At 40.7% G+C, this 19,526-nt stretch overlaps 1 protein-coding gene across 8 annotated transcripts in view; it reads left to right on the forward strand.

Moving 5' to 3' along the window:
* The window catches only part of ncalda (neurocalcin delta a), a 74,423-nt gene that overhangs the window by 30,289 nt on the left and 24,608 nt on the right, over positions 1-19,526 (forward strand). The window contains exon 6 of one of the 8 annotated variants that reach the window (XM_030072330.1): positions 3,837-3,887. The exons of 6 other annotated variants lie outside the window; for them this stretch is intronic. The gene's annotated coding sequence lies outside the window, so the exon portion shown is untranslated. One more of the 8 variants, XM_030072337.1, reaches the window with a different exon arrangement.

The following is a 19,526-nucleotide window of genomic DNA, read 5'->3' on the forward strand; positions in this document are numbered from 1 at the left end:
GTGCAAACAAATTTTGATTAGGAACTTTAACTTCATGAGTAAATTATTATGAGGGCTATTACGTGGTCTTTCACTGAGCTTTTATGTACACACGTGGAGTGGTTTGAAAAGACATAATCAAACCTTGTTAGCAGTTCCCAATAGTGTGATATTGCATTCCCACTTTGACAACCAATTATCCGGCCCATAATCTGTTGGCTCCAGCCCAGCCTGTGACACTAACGTGACAGCTCCTTGATATGGGTCGAACCCTTAAGAGCTGGGTCCCGTTTCCCAAAAACAAATTTCACTCGCACAAAAGACGCAGTAAGTGTGTTTATCAAATGGAAACAAGCAAAACTGAGGAGCACCAAATGTAAATACTGGCTTTTCAGAGGATTTGGACCAGGCTCCCATACTTGTGTTTTGTTTTCAGCAGTTAAAGTGTGTTGAAAAGAAGGCATAATAACAAATGTATAGCTATTTCAATATTAACATGTATTCAGTTAAAAAGAAGCATGAGAGTAGTTTTCCTTGTCAACTGCTTTGTATGATGTACTAAAATAATGTATTGTTTTGTCAGAGCTACCAGGTGGTGTAGTGAACTTAAGTGTATACACTAGAGGTAGGAATATTACAGCAACATACAGCAAACATACTTTTTAGATTTAAAAAATGTTCATATGCTGTGGGTTATCATGAATGAAAATGGGAAACAGTCAACAACTTTTCATTTTGAATTGAACAAACTGAACGTGAACTTAAACTAATGTGTGGATCATTATCTCTTAGCATAGATATGTCATGTTTCTGTCTCTTGCTCTGTCCTGTTGTCTTTCACTCTCCACTTTAGACAGATAGATAGATAGATACTTTATTCATCCCGAAGGAAATTCACAGTTTTCAACAGTATCCACAGATTACAAGATTAAATAAATAAAAAATAAAAAATAAAAGATGGCACTAGAGATCTAAGTACCCAATGTGCAAAAAACTGTGTGCATAGATGTATACAATGTGCATAGATGTGGGCAATGTGCAAATTTACAGTATAAACAGATGATAAATAGCAGCAAGCAATATATACACTATAAACAAGGAATATATAAAAAATAGAAATATGAACAATTTAAACAGCAGAGAAAAAATAACCTAAACCTTTACTGTCCAATAAAACAATATCTTAAAAAAAGCAACTTTATAGAAAAACCAGCTTTGTCTATCTGCTTATTTTGGATTAAAGACTGTCTTATTTGTATTATTAGAAAAATAATTGCTGGTACGTTGGGAGAAAAACTATTATTATTATTTGGACAACATTGTCAGCATCTAGCATGGTGATTTCCTTTCATTATAGTGAATAGTTTTCACAATATTTTTCCTGTAGTTGGTCAGCTCAGTGTTTAGAAATAATAATTATCCACCTCAGGTATATGTTGTGAGAGCATGTCGTTTTATACTGTGTTGTCTCCACCATTTTTTTGTATCTTCAGCTGAATTGAGTAACACTGAATAACATTGCCTGTAAGTTAATTATTAGAAATGATTTGCTACTGTCGGCACAGAGCATTTCCTTCTTCAAAGGAACAACTTTTAATGGGTTTGCCTTGGAAAGAGAAGTTGTTTTCTCTTCCGCCCATGCTGTTGCTTCCTGAGCAAGGAGGAAGGAATTCCCTCCAGTGCCTGTTGCACACCCTACATCCTAATAGACACACGCACAAACCAAGGCGGTCACCTCCCAGACAGCAAGCTAATCCCAGGGCTCAGGCCTCAGTCTAAATAATTTATCCGTCTACCAATTTACCCGCCTGGCAGTCAGACCTTCATTTCTGTTTCTTACATCATCTGAGCTCTGTGTCCCTGGCTGCTTTTCATCCTGGTGGCTTTCAGTCTTGTCTCCGCTTTGCTCTTCAGCAGGACCTGTGTAATCTCATTTATCCTAGCTGTGGGCTTTTTGATATTACTCTCACTACAGGCTGTTTGTCTATTCTCTCTCTCTCTCTCTCTCTCTCTCTCTCTCTCTCTCTCTCTCTCTCTCTCTCTCTCTCTCTCTCTCTCTCTCTCTGTGCAACTCATGACATTTGAACTTAGCTGTCTTTGTTACTTTTTTCTCTTATTCTCTCTCTACTTTCCCCACAGTTTGCTCTTTCTTTGATACACTCTTCTCCCTCCCTCCCTCGCTCTCTGCTCCCCTTCCCCCACCCGGGCCAGTCCAGCCGTACATACCCCTGCATGCTTTAGTCCAATGGGGGTGATTTTCAGGCGGCTGACCTTGCCCCACCCTCCCCCACCCTGCCTCTGGTCCTTCTGCTCTCCATTCAACTGGCCAGCAGATGCCATTAAAATGAATGTGATCAAAACTGTGCATACTCTTGGGCGAGTGGGGGATGGGGTAAGGAGGGATACTAGTTGTCCCCAAAATAGCTCTCACTTCCCACACTACCCTCCCTTGTTCTTTGTTTTTCATATACGATCCTTGCTAAAGAATAATCTTGATACTGTGCTGCTCCACCTTATGGAAGTGGAAGAGAAGTGTTGCATACACCGAGCATGTAAAAATGTTGAAATACTAAATACAGAGTGTTAGTATTTGTCCTTGAAACATGAAAAAAGAATATCCTATTTCAAATAATTTCAGCACAAACTAACACAGAAGGGAATCTGTCAATATTTTGATCAGGGCTGCTGCAGTAATTTGGAAAACTGACAATATCACACTATTGATTGTTGAAATTTACAAATGTCATGCTGCAGAAAAAGCATTTCCAGCAGTCAAAAAGAAAGGATTAATGCAAATCCACACAAATCCAGATGCATTGGGTGCAATGTTTTATTTTATTCAAACAATAAGCAGAAAGTAATCCTGAAATTTTTGGCAGTTTGGGTGCATCACCAACTCTGACACAGTTACAGCAATGTGCTTTTAGTCACTGCTTATGCAACATAATTGTAACTTACAATAACACCCTCACTCCCATTCCCGTGTCTTCAGTTGTATTGTTAGATCAGCTGTTAATCATAATGTGAATTACATGAAATCTTATCTTTGTTTTGAGGTTTTGCTGTTAGAGCCTGTCTCTGTGGTGTTTTGAAATAAAAACTGAAACTGAAACTGCAGCCGCTAAAATCACTCCTTCCCTAAAGTAATGAAAGCTAATTAGTTTCTTGTTTTTTCTTGGTTTGTTTCACACTATTGTTCCTCTCCCTTTTAGAGATATTGTTTGTCAGGTCACATACATGAACTGGTTTTCCATGTGATCTTAGATTGAAATAATATGTGAAAAGTAAGATATACAGTAGAAAGGTATTGAAAACACAACAGAAATCCACCCTTGTGATACTATAGGCAGCACTGAATTGAGAGCCCTGGTAGAAGGTCATGAAATGTAGTAAAAACAAATTCAACATGCTGCTTATTTTGGTTCAAGAAGTCAAAACAGGAGTTCAAAAGTACAGTTTGTCTGGTGCACATTCCTTTTTTGATTGCGTTTGTTTCCAAAAACTGGAAAAACCCTGGGAGCCATGTATGATTTTTAACCAGTTTCCATCAGTTTCTAATCCTCTTTCTCTTTCTGTCCTTCTCCTTTGATTGGTCAGTGTGAGCAGCACTGAGTTTGTCTTGTGCCAGCTTTTCTGTATACAAGAAGTAGCACTCTGAGTCTGTGTGTGTGTGTGTGTGTGTGTGTGTGTGTGTGTGTGTGTGTGTGTCAGATGACCTATTGAAATCATTTTGGCGCAGTGTGCCTGTTACCACAGTAACGCAGGCTTCTCTGTCTCTCTCCCTCTCTCTCTCTCTCTCTCTCACTCTCTCTCTCTCTCTCTGTCCCTCCGCCCCTTTCATTTCCCCACCAAACCAGAGAGAGGTCATGTGACAGGGCTGACGTCAAGCCGGGGAGGCAGGCAGAGGAGTGAGTTAGTTTGTGGGCTTCTAACAAACCTCCTGCTTGGACTGGGAGTCGTTGAGAGTCGTCAGTCACCGCTCGCTCTGCCTCACTCACTCACACACTCACTCACTCACTCAGTCTTAGCCTCCTCTTTCCCTCCTGCTGTGCTCTCCCCCTTCTCTCTCGCTCTCTCTCACCCTCTTTTTCTCATCTTTTTTCTCTCTCGTTCTCCCTCCCTTACTCTCGCCTGTTGCTTCCTCCGTCGGTGCTGCTGCCCAAAACCTAGTTTTGCGAGAAAGTGCTGGGTAATGGACTGCTGAAAGGCTTGAACTATTAAGTGAGGTAAGCCCTCTACATATTCTCTTTGTGCATGTATTGTGTGCTTTTGTGCGCCTTAGCAGCCACTGGTTGCTTCCAGAGGGGCTGGGCGGCGAGTTTGAGCTGGATGTAAGAGAGGTTTCAGCTTGTGTTGCCTTCCTCTCACATTGTTGTGAGAGTCATATACTTGTGCAGAGGGGAAGTTGTGTTTTCACATGGATTCCAAGACAGCAGTGAGTGAGTGAGCGCGTCCGTGCGTACATGGGGGGTTGATGGGGTGCACTCGTGCTTCAGTAAGTAACTCTAATGGATTCGCTTTAATCCTTTTGTTGATCTTTAAGAGACTACAGAGTCAAAGAAATTCAATAAATGTTCCGGGAATAAAATCTGAAGGAGACAGGATCTGGAAGGTTTATTGCTCTCACTCTCTCTCCACTCCCGCTGTCTGTATACATATATAGCCAGATCTGTTCTCAACCCCCTGCAGGAAGTGAGTGAATGACAGAAATACAGAGAGCTATCACCACTAGGCGCCAAGTGTGTTATGCACAGCAAAGTTGGAAGTGATGGGCAGCTCCACATGTTTTTTCCCCCAAAGTGTTGCTAATGTTAGTGGGCTGCAGTTGCTGGCCCCATCTGCCAGGGAGTTAAGACACAGAGAAGGGGCAGAGCAGCTGCCACCAGCCCCCCTCAGAAGGGACGAAGAGGCCTGAGAGGCATGCACCGCAAACATTTCCATCTTAACATGTCCTCGTGATTCAAAGTAGCTTCAAAGTGTCAATATCTACAAACAAGGCAGAATAGAGCATATCATCCGGTAGTATAAAGATAATGTCATTTGATTTTAAAAATATCTTGAATCATCTTCATTTGCATTTGAAAGAAGCAAAATTAGCTCAAATGATCTCATCCCCACTGGCAGATTGTTTCTCCCTAGCCAGAAGAAAAAAGACTGTAAGACACCGTAGCATATAAAATTCATATTTTTCCTGTTCCTGAGTCTCTATGTAAGAGGAAGAAATGCAGCTCAATAAGTCCCATGTACCCCCCCCCCCCCCCCCCCCCCCCCCACCCACACACACACACACACACATAAATCCTTATGCCCCCACCCCACCCCCCGTATGCCTGAGACAAAAGCATGCCAGCCCACATTTAGCCCAAACAAGGTGGAAGGGAAGGGAAATGCAGTGAGCAGGCAAAAGGACCCTTGGGAACCAGAGATAACGAGGGTGGTTTGGATGTCAAATGATACTCCATGTTCTCTCTCTCTCTCTTCCCATTTCTAGAATGAATCTGCTCTTAGACTTTATCTCTTCCTCGCATGCACTCCCTATTCAGCACTGCCTTCCTCCTTTAACTTAGTAAAGCGGACACAAGCTAAGAGCATGTAACAGGTCTGTGTCACTGTCTGTAAAGCATCCTATATCCAGTATCTGCATTTAATGAAATACACAACACTGAATTTATAATGTGCAGGGACAAGTTGAAGCAGCATAATACGTTTGTAAGGATGCTGTAGCTTGTCTGTAAATGGCATTAAGTTTTATATTAAAAAAAAAAAAAATCAGCCAGTTGCAAATGATAGGAGGACATAGTTAGGTACTCATCGATGATAGTGGTCTTGCACTTCCTGTTTCTAGATGGGGTGAATATTTCTGTTTCCTTTGTGTTGTGCGGTTATGACCTTAACTAAGATGTTTCCGTGCTTTCTGAGAAGGACCAAAGTAAGACAAGCAGCATTTAGATTTAGGACACCAGTCCTTTATACAGATTACACAGCCAAGAAATGAGGAAGCTTGGACTTGAGTGAATGCGTGTGTGAGAGAGTATGTGTGGGTGGGTGTGGGTGTGAATCTAACTCCAGTGTATACTGTCAGTGTTAACCAGCTCCAAATGTCTTGTAAGTCGGAACAACTAGTCTCTTCCTGTTGTGGAGAGAGCCGCCTGAATACCACAAGAGGCCATTTTGGGTAAAGAGAGAGAAAAAGACTATCACATATATAGTATGTCTGTCTCATCTTTTGCTCTCTGTCTCATTGATAAATGAATCCTGTTGTATCCTCCTTGTATCCTATTTGTGTACAAACAAATGTCCATTGTTGACCTTACATTGCTAAGCTGAGCATGTACACAACATGTATTCTGAGGAAAGCAACACCACTACACACTCCTCCTGCATACAGCCAGTAGCTTTATCTCACATCCTGCAGCAGAGGATGACTCTCAGTCAGTGGCTGTACTGTGTGTGTCTACTAGTGAATGTTTCCTAGTAAGAAGCAGCCAGCAACATGCAAGACTAAGCCAAGTTCAAATTCAATAGTAGTATATACAATATTATATATTTCAACACAGTAAAATTTTCTGTTTTCCAAATATCATATTTTCATTTTGGCATTACAATTACACAGCTCCTCAATTTGGGCACAGACCATCATATCAGCACCTGCTCTATGACAGAATGTTTGCTGGGTTGTGTGTGTGTGTGTGTGTGTCTGTTTATGTTTACATAGATGTTTATCAGGGCTGCACAAATAAGCAAAAATGATCACCCCAATTATTTTAAATACTACGGTCATGATCATTAGTCACATTTATTTGTCTTGACGTCACAAAACAACATTGTTTTATTGAACTTTTGAAGCTTAATACATACTTTTTTCAATTTCTGCACCTGCAACTAGGGCTGAGCGATGTGACCAAAACATCAGATCAACATTTAATGATTCTCGGTTTTAATCTAGATTTTTCTTGTTTTTTTTTTTTTCTTTTTTTTTTTCATTAAGTACATGAACTACTAATGTGCATGACTGTGCATGATTTCTGGGCATGCATGTTACGGCTTGTTTGAGCACTCAGAGGCTGATACGACGTTTTAGTTTACAAAATCTAGATTTTACGATTCAGCTGTTATTTTAATTGATTTAAAATATAAACCTGATAAATCATTTTATCACCCAGCCATACCTACAACGGTCTTATTTTCACACTTATTGTCTTACTGTTATTATGGTCCTTAATATAAAAATTCAAATAAATATTTATGTCATTATATACATTATGGGGTTTGGGGTGCAGCTACAGCCCTAAGGCAAAGTGTGCACACAATCTGTAGATTGTTGTCATGGGAAGGGTTTTCCTGTCTATTGTCTGTTGTTCCTGTCACTAAATTATATGATTAATAATCATGGAAGTTGGGGAATCATGGAAATTGCAATATTTTACAACAAGTTGTGCATTACTGTGTGTGGACCTCCAGGGGCAAAGGGCAAGCTCAGTCCCCAAGCAGATCAGCCATTTAAACCAGCCTCCCCTGTGTAGGAGGCGATTAGCTCCAATGCTGCCAATGTCTTTTATCTGCTCTGCTGTTATTACAGGCAAAACCCAATACATAGATCATCAGCACCGCCTGGGAATACGTGTACATGTGTGTGAGTACGTGCATGCACGTGAGAAAGAGAAGGAGGGGCTGTCTATGGTTTCAGGTGGAAGAATATATGAGTGGCAGTTGCATGTGTGTGTCCTATATACGTGTGTGTGTGTGTGTGTGTGTGTGTGTGTGTGTCAGTGAGTCTCTGTGGTTCCAGGTGGGTGTATATGTGGGTGGTATAAGTGTGTGCATCTGAGTCTCTGTGTGAGAAAAATTAAAATCCAGTGTTGCATGAGGTTTTACATAAAACACTTTGAAGGACCATTTATTGAATGTGACCCATTCATAGACAGTGAAGTAAAATATTTTTATGCTTGTTGATTTAATTTATCAGAGGAAGGATGACTTTTTCTTCATGTCACATAGGAAGAAGAGGACCTTCCTGTTCTCAGTTATTGTTGTGCAATGGAAAGCACAGTTATTTGAGTCATATATGCATGTCCACATGAATTTATAAAACACAGCAAAATAAAAATGTGCACACATGCACAAGTTCAGCTGCGTTGAGCTATATGAGCCAGGCGTTAGTGTCGTAATGGTTCTATAACATCCTGTGTTGTACTAAAAGGAGGCTCATGTAACATTGGTGGAAACCATCTTGAAGGCAGTTTATATAAGTGGTGATTTATTACAGGAGTGAGAGAAGGAGACTCAGGGAAGCATGGAGTTTGAGAGAGAAGGAAACTCAGAGATGGAGAGGCACAGTGAGAAATACTTGGGGCAGTGGTGAGAAGTTTTAACTCATTGGCATCTTCTCATCCTTTTATCAGGTGTAAAATAATGGCTGCTTTTAGTGCTGGAGTATTTTCAGCTCTGCAGCTCTGTATCAAAGCAACACAGTCTGTCTTTGATGGGTATTTAACTGTTATTATTCCAAAAGAAAAATATATTGTCTGCTCCAGAATTCCAAGAGGTAGTTAATTCCATACCTGTCAAACTTGTTCAGACTTTACTCTTCAAAAGTAAAAAAAAAACCACTAAGGACAAAATTACAGCTTGTTATATGAAGATAAGCATTAAATTACATGCCATGAACCATAGTTTGGTGTGGTGCTTAAAGCAATTGGCTCTTAGTGTAAAGCCAATTTAACAGAGGTTAAGATGGTGTTTTATGGTGTGACCTACAGTTTGGTTTAGCATATGGCTTTCATCTGAAGTGGAAGAGGTTCTAAACTTTGAGTTTGAGTGGGCATGATGAATGGGAAACACTAGAACATGTTACTTAGGAGGCACACTTACATAAACACCCACTCAACGTGAGCGCCATTCACATTAGAGCTACTGGTCTAAAATGGGGAACAAAAGCTTTGTTTGGTGAATTTGATGTCAGTAACAGGCAAATGCTACTTGACACTTTGGATTTGAGAACAGAGATATTCTGTGAATTTTTTACTCATTGTGTTCACTAAGCTATTTTTGTTCCATCGCTGGTCATTACAATGAAGCAGGTATCTTGAATTTCACAATGTTATACCAAATATTAAAGTTGAGTTTTGCAGTTTATGTTTTCCACTTTCATGAGGCACCAGTTGCCTAAACACAGACGAGACTGAAGGTGGGTCACTGAGTTCACCATACGTCCTTCATACATCTTACTCTACATCCCAGAACTGTCAAGGATAAGCTTCTATTATGTTTTTTTAATATTAATATTAATTTTGAATTGATATTGATATTTTTTCCCATTTTGACATGTGGACGCAAAGGACTTTAGTTTCTTGGAAGCTCTCACAATAGATCCAACATAACAATGTAGATGGATATGACGCCCCATTTGTTCTGCAAACCGCTGTGGTCTATTGATTTTTATTGATTTAAATTTTATTTAACCAGACATGAATTAAGATGAATTAGGTCGTACAACGACTGCCCAGGGAATACACAGGCCTTCCGCAGCAGTGAGTGAATGGCTGTGGCCTGGGGCCTGTCAGTGATGGTAAACAGAGCAAAGCGATGCATGTAGAAAGAGGACAGTAGGGTTATGAAATCATTAAACAGACTGAAGACCTGACATTAAACAGACTGCTGTGCTACCTCCTTCGTCTTCACCCTATAGAATGAGTCTTTGGAAAGGTCGAGTTTATGCAGCAGATGTGTAGAAATGCAATATAGAAATGTATTCTGTTATAGTGCTTGCCCAAAGAGTACACAAGTTGTTTTATGAGCTCGACTTGGGAATGAGTTGTGTAAGTCTCCCACACAGCAGCAGTGTGTAGATAGTTTCACTTATCATTTTGTGTGAAAGCAGTCATTTCTGTGATGCGCCAGCTGGGAGAACACTTACTGACAGGCAAGTTAGCCGTGGTTTCCAGGGACAGCTGGTCAGCCGTTCTCTTTGTCATCCTCCGAGAGACTTCTTTATCTAGGGGTCAGAGGTCACTCACAGAACCCCAACTCTGTGAGGCTGGCTGTCCTCAAACTATAGGGTCCTGCACAGAGTGATACACTACCACAGGTCAGTTTGAAGGATTGCCCCAGGACTGTAAACTCCCATGCATTGACTTGGGGAACAAGGGTAAACAGATGTTCTGTCTTTAGCCAAATAGAGCAATTCACACATATCTGCATGCTGTGTTGGTTTGTGTACTATTTGAGAAAAAACTTAAGAATGGTAGAAATGGATGATAATGTAATGATGATATCAGAATGATATCAGATGATCAGTTGTCCTAGACATTAATGATCAAAACTAATTATACACTCACTTCAGGTATTCTTCCCGATCGCTGCATTGGATCCCATCCACACAATTTACGGCTTGATTGTCAAGAGGACTGAAAATCATTCTCATAACCTTCAACCTCATCTCCCTTCATTAAAAGTGGATTTAATAGGTTAAATCAATAAGGTGTAACACCATTTTCACCTGGATTCTCCTGGTGAGCCTGTTTCTCAAAAAGAGCAGGCCCTTTATATGTCCTCATGTATAAATTAGAGGGTTTTTTTTCCTGATGCCAATTTTTCCTCTTATTTGAAAAATACATTTTGCCACAATTTGAGGTGTAAGTTAACATTCCTTATCGTCTCTCCTAAATGAAGTATAGTCCTGATCACATGTGTGTGTGATGATTAAAGGGCCATCGCAGCACGATATGACAAACTCCCTCCAACGTGTGTGATGCCAGCTCAGCAGGAGTGTTAAACTGCTGCCACCATAATGAACTGGCTCCCTCAGAGGACAGAAGGCCCACGGTTATAGTAAATTTACAGATGTGAAATACTGCTGATGAAAACGTAGCACCAAGTGGTAAGCATGTTAACACACTTGGAACTTGTATGTATGTTTACCTGCACTCATTAGGGCACCTGTGAAGAAACAAAATCAGAAAGGGCCAGTTTGCAGATGTGAATATATCATACAAACAGGGCTCCAGCGTGCGACCTATTAGGTCGCATATGCGACCTACTTTTTTTAAGGTGCGAGTTAAAATTTAATTAGGTCGCGCCGGTGCTACTTGCAGGAGGACGAGTGAAAAAAAATATTTTTTTTCTCTCATCACTCCCGTGGCTATGTTAGTGCAGTAATGGTTGTGGTTGATAATAAAAAAATTAGGCTACTTTCTGGCTCATTCCCGCGTCTCCTATCTCTCCTCTCTCTCGCTCCCCGTCTCTGCCTGCCTGTCTGTCTTAATGCGTGACGTGCACAGACGTACACGCGTGTGTACACGCAGCGCGCTCACTGAATGATCACCAACGATCCCGCTAAAAAAAAAAATAAACAAAGAAGATGAAGCGTCTATCGTTGATTATTTTAAGAAAAAGAATGTGTCAGGAGGCTGTTGATGCTGGAGGGTCTGAAAATAGGGAAGCGACAAGCGAATTTTGGACTCGGAAACCGAGTCGAAAAGGCAAAGAAACCTTCCAGGCTACAGCAGCGCACTGACATAGATTGAGTAATAAAGTGAAGAGGTGCCACTCCTCTATTTTCACTGGCTAACAGCAGCACACTGGCTTAGCTTGTCTATTCAGAGAAGAGGTATCACTTCGTCTTATTTTTCAATCTATGTTATCACGTGCATACTACTGCTCATTCATTGGTAGCTGAATTGTTAGGTCTGTTTGATAAGCAATTTACATTGTTAAAACAAATAATAATTTAACATATTGTTACAGTAAAAAGTACTCTGTCAACCCTCAGGTGAAATAATTACTGATGCATCCTCTTGTCATTTTTGTTCAATCATTAATAACATATAATTTCCTGGTTTTATAGAAGTATTGGATCGGGACTCGACAGATACTCAAAATCAAATGACTCGGACTCGGGGGCAAAAAAAACGTTGATCGGGACATCCCTACTTTCATTTTATGTTTTGTTTATATGAAGAAGATGATCTATTTTGTACTGCTGCTGCAGAGAAATGTAAACTTCAAATTACAATATTTTGCAGACAAGTTTGGGTCATTTTTAATCTTTAAATTTCATTAACATGATAAGGTCGTGCATTAATAACACGCTATACATAGAAAAATATGGTGCTACCTAATTTCTCTTGGTGCTACTAAATGAAAAGCTAGGTGGCACCAGTGCTACCTGTGAAAAAGTTAGTCTGGAGCCCTGCATACAAATGTTATTATAAACAACTCAGAGAGGTGTTTACTATGTGTATGTGTAGCACATGAATGGTGTTTTCTTCTTCTCTACATCACACTGTTTTATGCAGTGTCAATGAACATGTGTTCTCATTTTTGCTTTGTGTGTGTTTATTTGGTGCTAGCTTACTATTGTATGTGCAATGTGATGTTATTTCCTTCATCATGTCTGTGTGTATGTGTGTGCTACTGATGATGTTACTTCACACAGATGTCATACCTGGTGTCTAGACTGCAAGGGTAGCGTGAGCAGTATGTTTAGCAGAGCAGCAGCAGCAGTGAACGTCTTGTGTTTCTAAACATCAGTGTGGAGCATAGGTCACCCGCATTTTGGAAGCGCTCACACCCCAATACACAGTGATTGTAGATAAATGCACAAAATGGAGGGAAATCGACTTGGGGGCGTAAATAAACATTTAAGGTCATGGTTACATAGAGACGCAGAATGCACGGAGCTGAAATAGTCAGATGCGTAGATTAAAATGAGAGTGTATCTGATAAAAAAAAAAAAAAACGCATCTGATAAGCTTACGGTGTAGGTGCAGGATTAGGCTCAAACACATCACACATGCTTAGCCAGTAAGGAAAGCCACAGGGTAATTCTTTTTTTTTTTTTTTTTTTAACTCTCTCCTTTTTTCTCCCTCCTTTTTTCTCCCTTTTTTTATACCTGTCACATCCCAGTGAATACTTGTCAGGTGTTGCATACTTTGTCTTTCATCACCTTGATAGCGGGTCAGCCAGGGAACTCCCCTACTGCTGTTATTGAGGGTACTGAGTCAATTTCATCCTACCTCACACGACACATTGCCTTTGTGGATCATGAGAAAAAGGAGAGAAGCTGTGGCCTTGAAGTTGTTTGAAATACAAAAATAATAAGCCGCATTTTCATGTCGTGCACCAATGTCACCAAGACAAATTCCTTGCAGTTTTTGTTGCACTTTTAAATTTAAATAATACTGATGATGAATCAGAATAAAATTAAAAGTACAATTTTCAAATGGGACAGTGTCTGTGTGAAGCCTGATTGTGAAGGAGCAAAAATTTATAGTTCAGCAGGGTTTCTCTAAAAATATGCTTTGGCATTAAATAAAAATGTTGCATATGTGCTGTGACCTTTAAATATATTCCTCCATTTGAGCATCCAAATGAATAACATTCATTCTGCTGCAACATTCAAACAACATTAAGTTGTTTGAATCAAGTCCTTCACCTGGTAGGCTTTCTGTTCAGAGCACAGTTTTAGGGTCAGAAGAGAGAAGTAACAGTAGAGGATTTTGATTTGATTTTCTTGAAAAAAAAAAAAAAAAACATTCTGTCCAATCATTGGTAACATTAATTGGACCTTGCTCTTTCCTTCTGTCTTTGGCTTCTCGCACAGCTCTCCCATCTGCACCCCGGTAGAAGATATTGCATTATTCACAATACAGCATCAAATTATTTCGCAAATGAAATGGGAATGTTGCACATGACAGCGTGGCAGCGAGGAGGTGATGGATTTCGGACGCAGCTACTTAGAATTCCTCTGAGCTTGCGCCGAGATTGCTGGCAGTCAGGATACATGCCTTAGCAGGGAGCGTGAGGCTGAATTGTCACTTGAAAATCATTTAAATTCAGTATCTTCCTGGAAACTGCTTTTTGAAGGTGTACATATAACTTGAGCTGTCAGCAATTAAGATGCTATCATGATATTGAATATGGAGTTCCCTCTTATCATGCTTGCTTGTATATAGCTATGAAAAGTTGCTCCCCATACAGACAGTGTTGAGCCCACACAGCACAGAATTTCTTTTCATCTAGATGCCGTCACGTGTGAGACTGGTGCGTCAATGTTGAGAGAATCTTATTAGTTATCTTTGTGTAATATGAGTCAGATTGATCGATGTGAGCATTGGTATCTAATGCCGTCCTTACCCATTCTGTGTGTGTGTGTGTGTGTATGTGTGTGTGCCTGCCTTCCTTTTCTGTTGTTGGGGAGTCCCTGGACTCAGTGAGCCAGATCACCCTCATCTGCTAAAGCTGCTTTCTTAGTGAAGTGTGGGCTTCTGACAGTCACGTTGTTTGTGATATTAACACTAGCGGGCTCTACCAGGAAGAGTCATCTCTGGAAGCACAAAGCCAAGGTCCAACTCATACTGAGCAGAGAGGGAGGGAGGGTGGGAGGTGAGAGAAGAGAGAGAGTGAGACAGAGAGGAAACGAATGAGATGGGAAAAGTGAGAAGGTATGAAAGGGAAGAAAACAACAACGAGTGGGAGATGACAAAAATTTTAAATCCAGAGAGTAAAATAATAAGAGAGCAATAGGAAAGAGAGATGGTGAAGTGCAGAATGAGATACTCAAAGAGGAATAAATGAGAGGGATGGGACGGAGAGGATATAACCACTGCAATAAGGAAGACAGCAGCAGTAATGAAAACAGCCCAGAGAGACTCCTACAGAGCACAATGAGACATCATTACTGTCCTGCCTGGCAATATCCAGCCACTGTTCCGTGTGTGTGTGTGTGTGTGTGTGTGTGTGTGTGTGTGTTTGTGTGCCTATGTGCACTTGCACACCAGGGCTGCAATGTGAGATATTACTGAACAGTAATTCCCTGCTAAGATGGTAAGACAATGACTCATTTGAGCCAGGCCACACTCTCAGCAAACTGCTCAGAAATTGACTCTTGGTTCATTTATAGTACAAGTTATCTATATTTCATTTAAACCTGGTGTTACATGGACGTCTCAGTTATCTATAAGAATAATTTTTTGCAGGCCCAAGGGAGATCATTTTCAACTCTTGTTGACAGTTAAAATCATATCTGTCACAAATATCTGTACAGAATAGTATACAGAATATGCGTTGTTAGCTTAGAAGTCCTTGCTAATTTCCCCCAATTCACTTCTTATTCATGTTTAAAAATGTGAAAGTGCTCTGTGGAGCAGTTTTTGAGCATGATTGGGAATGAAGAGGGCTACGTTACCCTTGATTTCTACACTTTCTACACACAAAGCATATTCTGTACACACTTATACAACCAATATTTGTGATGGACAGATACAATCACAACTGTTGACAAGAAGTCAAAATAAGACCCGTATGGTCCTTCAAAATTTGCTCTGGCAAACTAGGAAAGGCTGACCACAGACAAAAGCTGTTCTTCAGTTGGCTGACTCTGAAAAGTACAACCACATGTTGATCTCACTGCTGACTGATGAAGCAGTATTCTCGTCTGATAGTGATTTCCCTTACATCTGAGTAAAATCCCACTGAACACTGGTTGAGAACAATCAATGCAGATTTGAACTCTCACATAGATATAACTTCAGTAATTTCTTTGCTTCTAGAAACAGCCAGCATTCAACACCAAACAGTGATGATTCACTGTTGTGGTTAATGATAGAAAGCCACAACCAAAGTAGGAAGTCACCTCCCCTGAGTACAGCTCACTGCAGCTCAGAGTGGCCTTCCCAGACACAGTCTATTAATGGGTGTGTGTGTCATTTGTTCTGTTTGATCGGGTCGGTTGGTAACCTTGTGCCTTTGTTGGTCACCCTGCCTCCCTCTGAGAAACTGTAATTATTATTCTCTCACTGGAGGGCAGAGAATGAGGGAGTGAAAGAGACAGAGAGAGACAGAGAGCTTGTGATCAATATAATTTTGAGTTAGAATGCAATTATCGTGTTTTGTCAGTGGAATGGTCATGCCAGTTCTGCTGATGGAGCTCACAACAACAGTTTGAGCTACATGCTAATAAAATAAACCTTTAAGGACGCTGTCAGTAGAATATTCTCAGTATATCTGTGAAAGCGCTCATGGTGGCACGTACTAATGTTAGCAAAAACAGCAACAGTAACCCTGGGGACTTTTCATTTTATTGAACCCCTGTGGGAGAACAATGGAAAACATGGAAAAAAGCCACAGAGGGAAAGAAATATATCAATCAAAGCAGCTCAGGAGGGTTGTGTAACTTTAGCCAACAGTTTAGTTTCTATAACAGACATATATTGTATATATTTAATACAAACAATAAAAAAAAAACCAGTTCTATTTCAAGATTCTTGAGATTCTTGTCTTTTATTTCGGCAGTAGGTTTCACAGTAAGTGCCAATTTCTATGAAGTTTTCCAGTGCATTTACCAGACATCATTGTGCAACAGTGCTGTCACTACTTTTGACGTCACTGGACTGACAGCAGATTCCAGTCACCAAAAACAGCCCAGCACAGGCTGTTGTATTTACTGAATTAGAGGAGAGGTGAAGTAGCGGAGCCACTAAGGAGCTACAAATAATATAACCACAGTCTTTTCAGAAATGGTATCATCTACACAGCGTGCAAGGCAGGTGTCTCCAGGGAAGCACCAAACACTTTCAGAGATAGTTCTAGGAAAGTTTTATATTTTTCCTGCTTCCCCAGTGTCAGACAAACTAATAGATGCCTTTTGGGTCAGTATTTTTCATGTTTTCATGTGTATTAAACTAGCTTACCACAATTGTTGAATGTCTGTTGGATCAAATAGTAGCTACATAGTCCCAGACTTTGCAAACCCCTTAATCCCACTGAATAAATATATCATATTGTTCATAAAACATCAGAATAACACAGCAGTGACCTAGAATAATAATAAAAACACCCAGTGTAGAATGGCGCCGGTAAAGAAACATGAACCCAATCAGTCCAAAAGAAAAAAAGCCACAATGCATTACATTGAGTGTGAGGCTGTACCTTATTAAGCTCAGTGATGGACATTTTGCTTTTTAGCAGTTAATATGTTTTGTTTTGCTTGGATTCTCTGTTGATGAGTTTGAGTTTCTGTAGAAAGTGCTCTTATCTTTGTCTAGTCATATTACTGCGTAAGCTGACCACCCAGTTCTTCTTCCAAACAAGTTGTTTTTGCCAATTCATAGTATGGTATCAACCATTAATAAAGGGTAGGAAAATATACTTAATTTGGAAAAAAAAAAAAAAAAAAAACCTGCAGATTGCTACTATATCATGAAAAACAACAGGTGTGTGGAAGTGACTCATGCAAGGCAGCTTTTATTCTCCGCTGAAATCATATCTCTTCAAAATGTTTTGGTTACTCAACACATCCCAGTTCCCTGGGTTCAACCTGACCCTTGAACTTGGTTGTGATGTAACTTCCGTTCTATTTGTTATTTTCCGTGATGCTATTTCCTGTTTCTATATTTCTGTTTGACCACAGGAAGTGGAGCTAGCTTTGTTTGGATCCCCAGGGACATTCTTCACTCAGATCCATCTTGAGGCTGAGGCTCTGCCTGAATCACATTTTCTCACTGTCTCTTTCTTGCTCTTTTTTTCGCCCCCCTCTGTCTCTCATAATGCACATTGGATGAATAATGTGAAGACACGATAGACTTTAAACTTTTATTGTCCTCATCCTGTGGCTACCATTCTCTCTCCAGCTGCTATAATGGCTGCTCTCTGCAAACATCTTTTATTACTTACAGCTCAGCTTCAGCCAATAATTTTGGCAGATTTCACAGCCATCCCACTTATCTTCCACCATGCTGATGGCTGCTCATATGCAGCAGGTGTGATTGAGTAGGAGACAATATTTATTTATCATCAGTTTTATGGAAATTCAGTTTGAAAGGCCAAAGTGAAACCAACAGAGACAGCAGGCTCGTGACGTTGGTTTTATCTTGACAGTCAAGATCAATAAACTCCAAAACTGTGACCAAGCACATTTCAACCTGGATCAGCCGTGCACAGTTGTATAGTTGCAGTCGCACTAGACATGCTGTTATGGTGAAGCTGCTGATGTTCGCAGACTGACTCACTGACACATAATAACTACAATAACACACAGACAGACATGCCTTTGTGTCCTATTCTAGTTTCCCCTGTTGTGCCTCAGGGGTTAGTCATCCATCCAATTAACCAGCTCCAATGAGCCTGTGCCAGGCAGGCAGAGTCCCCACCAGGGCACCACAGACAGGGAGCCAAACAAATTAGTCACGACCCCTGAGTACAAGGCAGGGGTCACTTCCTGTTGGACAAAGAGGAGGAGAGGGAGAACAGGGATGCCTCACAGGCACGCAACCAGAAGTGCCTCCCATATCAGTACCAAAATAGTTAACATATCTGGCTTAGCTGCGAAAAAAATTAGTAAATAAAAATTGGGAACACTTTATGGAAAATTGCATGTTATCATTCAAGAGGTCTTACTCTTTTTCGATAAAGTACACATCAGTTTGAAGTTCAAGTTTGAAGTTCTGAAGCTGCACCTTAACACATTTAACTGATGCTTTATCCAGTGTTAACCTACAAGCAGCTAACTGAGTCTAAAATGAATTCACACAGCCCTGTTTGTGCTGGCATGCACAGCCGGTGTTACGTAATACGTATTTAATGCTTCTAGCGAATTAGTAGCACTTTAATTCTGAAAATGAGGGAAAACCCTGCAGGTAGATGAAGTTGTGTAATCCTGAAATTGATTATGAACTGATTGAGGATATATGTCATTTTATGTTTCTCACTGGTTTACTCTTCTTCCCCTGAATCAATAGGCACGATGCTTGGTTGCCGCCTCCTCTCTTCCTCCTCCTATCAGGTCTGTTACCATAGTAACCTAATGAAGGCTAAAGAGGCCATTTAAAAGTACAAGGGCTGAGAATAAAAGACTGTGGGCAGCATGTAGCTAGCCAACTAGCAGCCCCAATCAATCTGACAACACATCAAACACTGGCTGTCTGCTGTCTCAGGTTTGATGTTGAATTAAAAGGACAGAGCTTACACAAGTAAGGTCTCTTTTATTACAAAAGAAACAGCGATCCTGGAAGAGCTGGCTTTTGTCCAAGTGATACAAACCCATCCACCCCCTGCTTTGGATCAACCTCAAGCCACCTGGCAGTGTGCTGGCGCCTGTATCTCAGTTTTCCCACCTTGCCTCCCAGTGCCAGAGTATTGTGATGAACTTTGGAGAGGTGTGACGGGTTGCCCTCTTCAAGGCCTTTTTGGGGGCATGTCGGGGGCAAGGTTTTCAAATGGTTGATCACTGAATTTACAAGAATGTGGCTAAAGATCCCCCATCATGGTTTGGCTTTTGAAGTGCCACATTTTTGTCTGGAACAAATTTTCCAGAGGCATCCACCTTGTTGTTTAATTAGACTACTTTGAAACACTGTGCCACTGGAGTTTATTATTATTACACATGGGTTTTCCTGCTTGGCCCACTGAGTAAGGAAAGTGCTGCAGTCCACCTGTGGATCTCTGCAGCTGCTGGGGCCCAACAGAGAGTAGGCAGACACAGCCATCCATCCATTCATCAGCACTCCTTCATGTTCTTTCTTATTTTAATGTCCATTTCTCTCAGTCT

This window comes from Myripristis murdjan, chromosome 16, assembly GCF_902150065.1.
Source record: "Myripristis murdjan chromosome 16, fMyrMur1.1, whole genome shotgun sequence".
Classification (NCBI taxonomy): domain Eukaryota; kingdom Metazoa; phylum Chordata; class Actinopteri; order Holocentriformes; family Holocentridae; genus Myripristis; species Myripristis murdjan.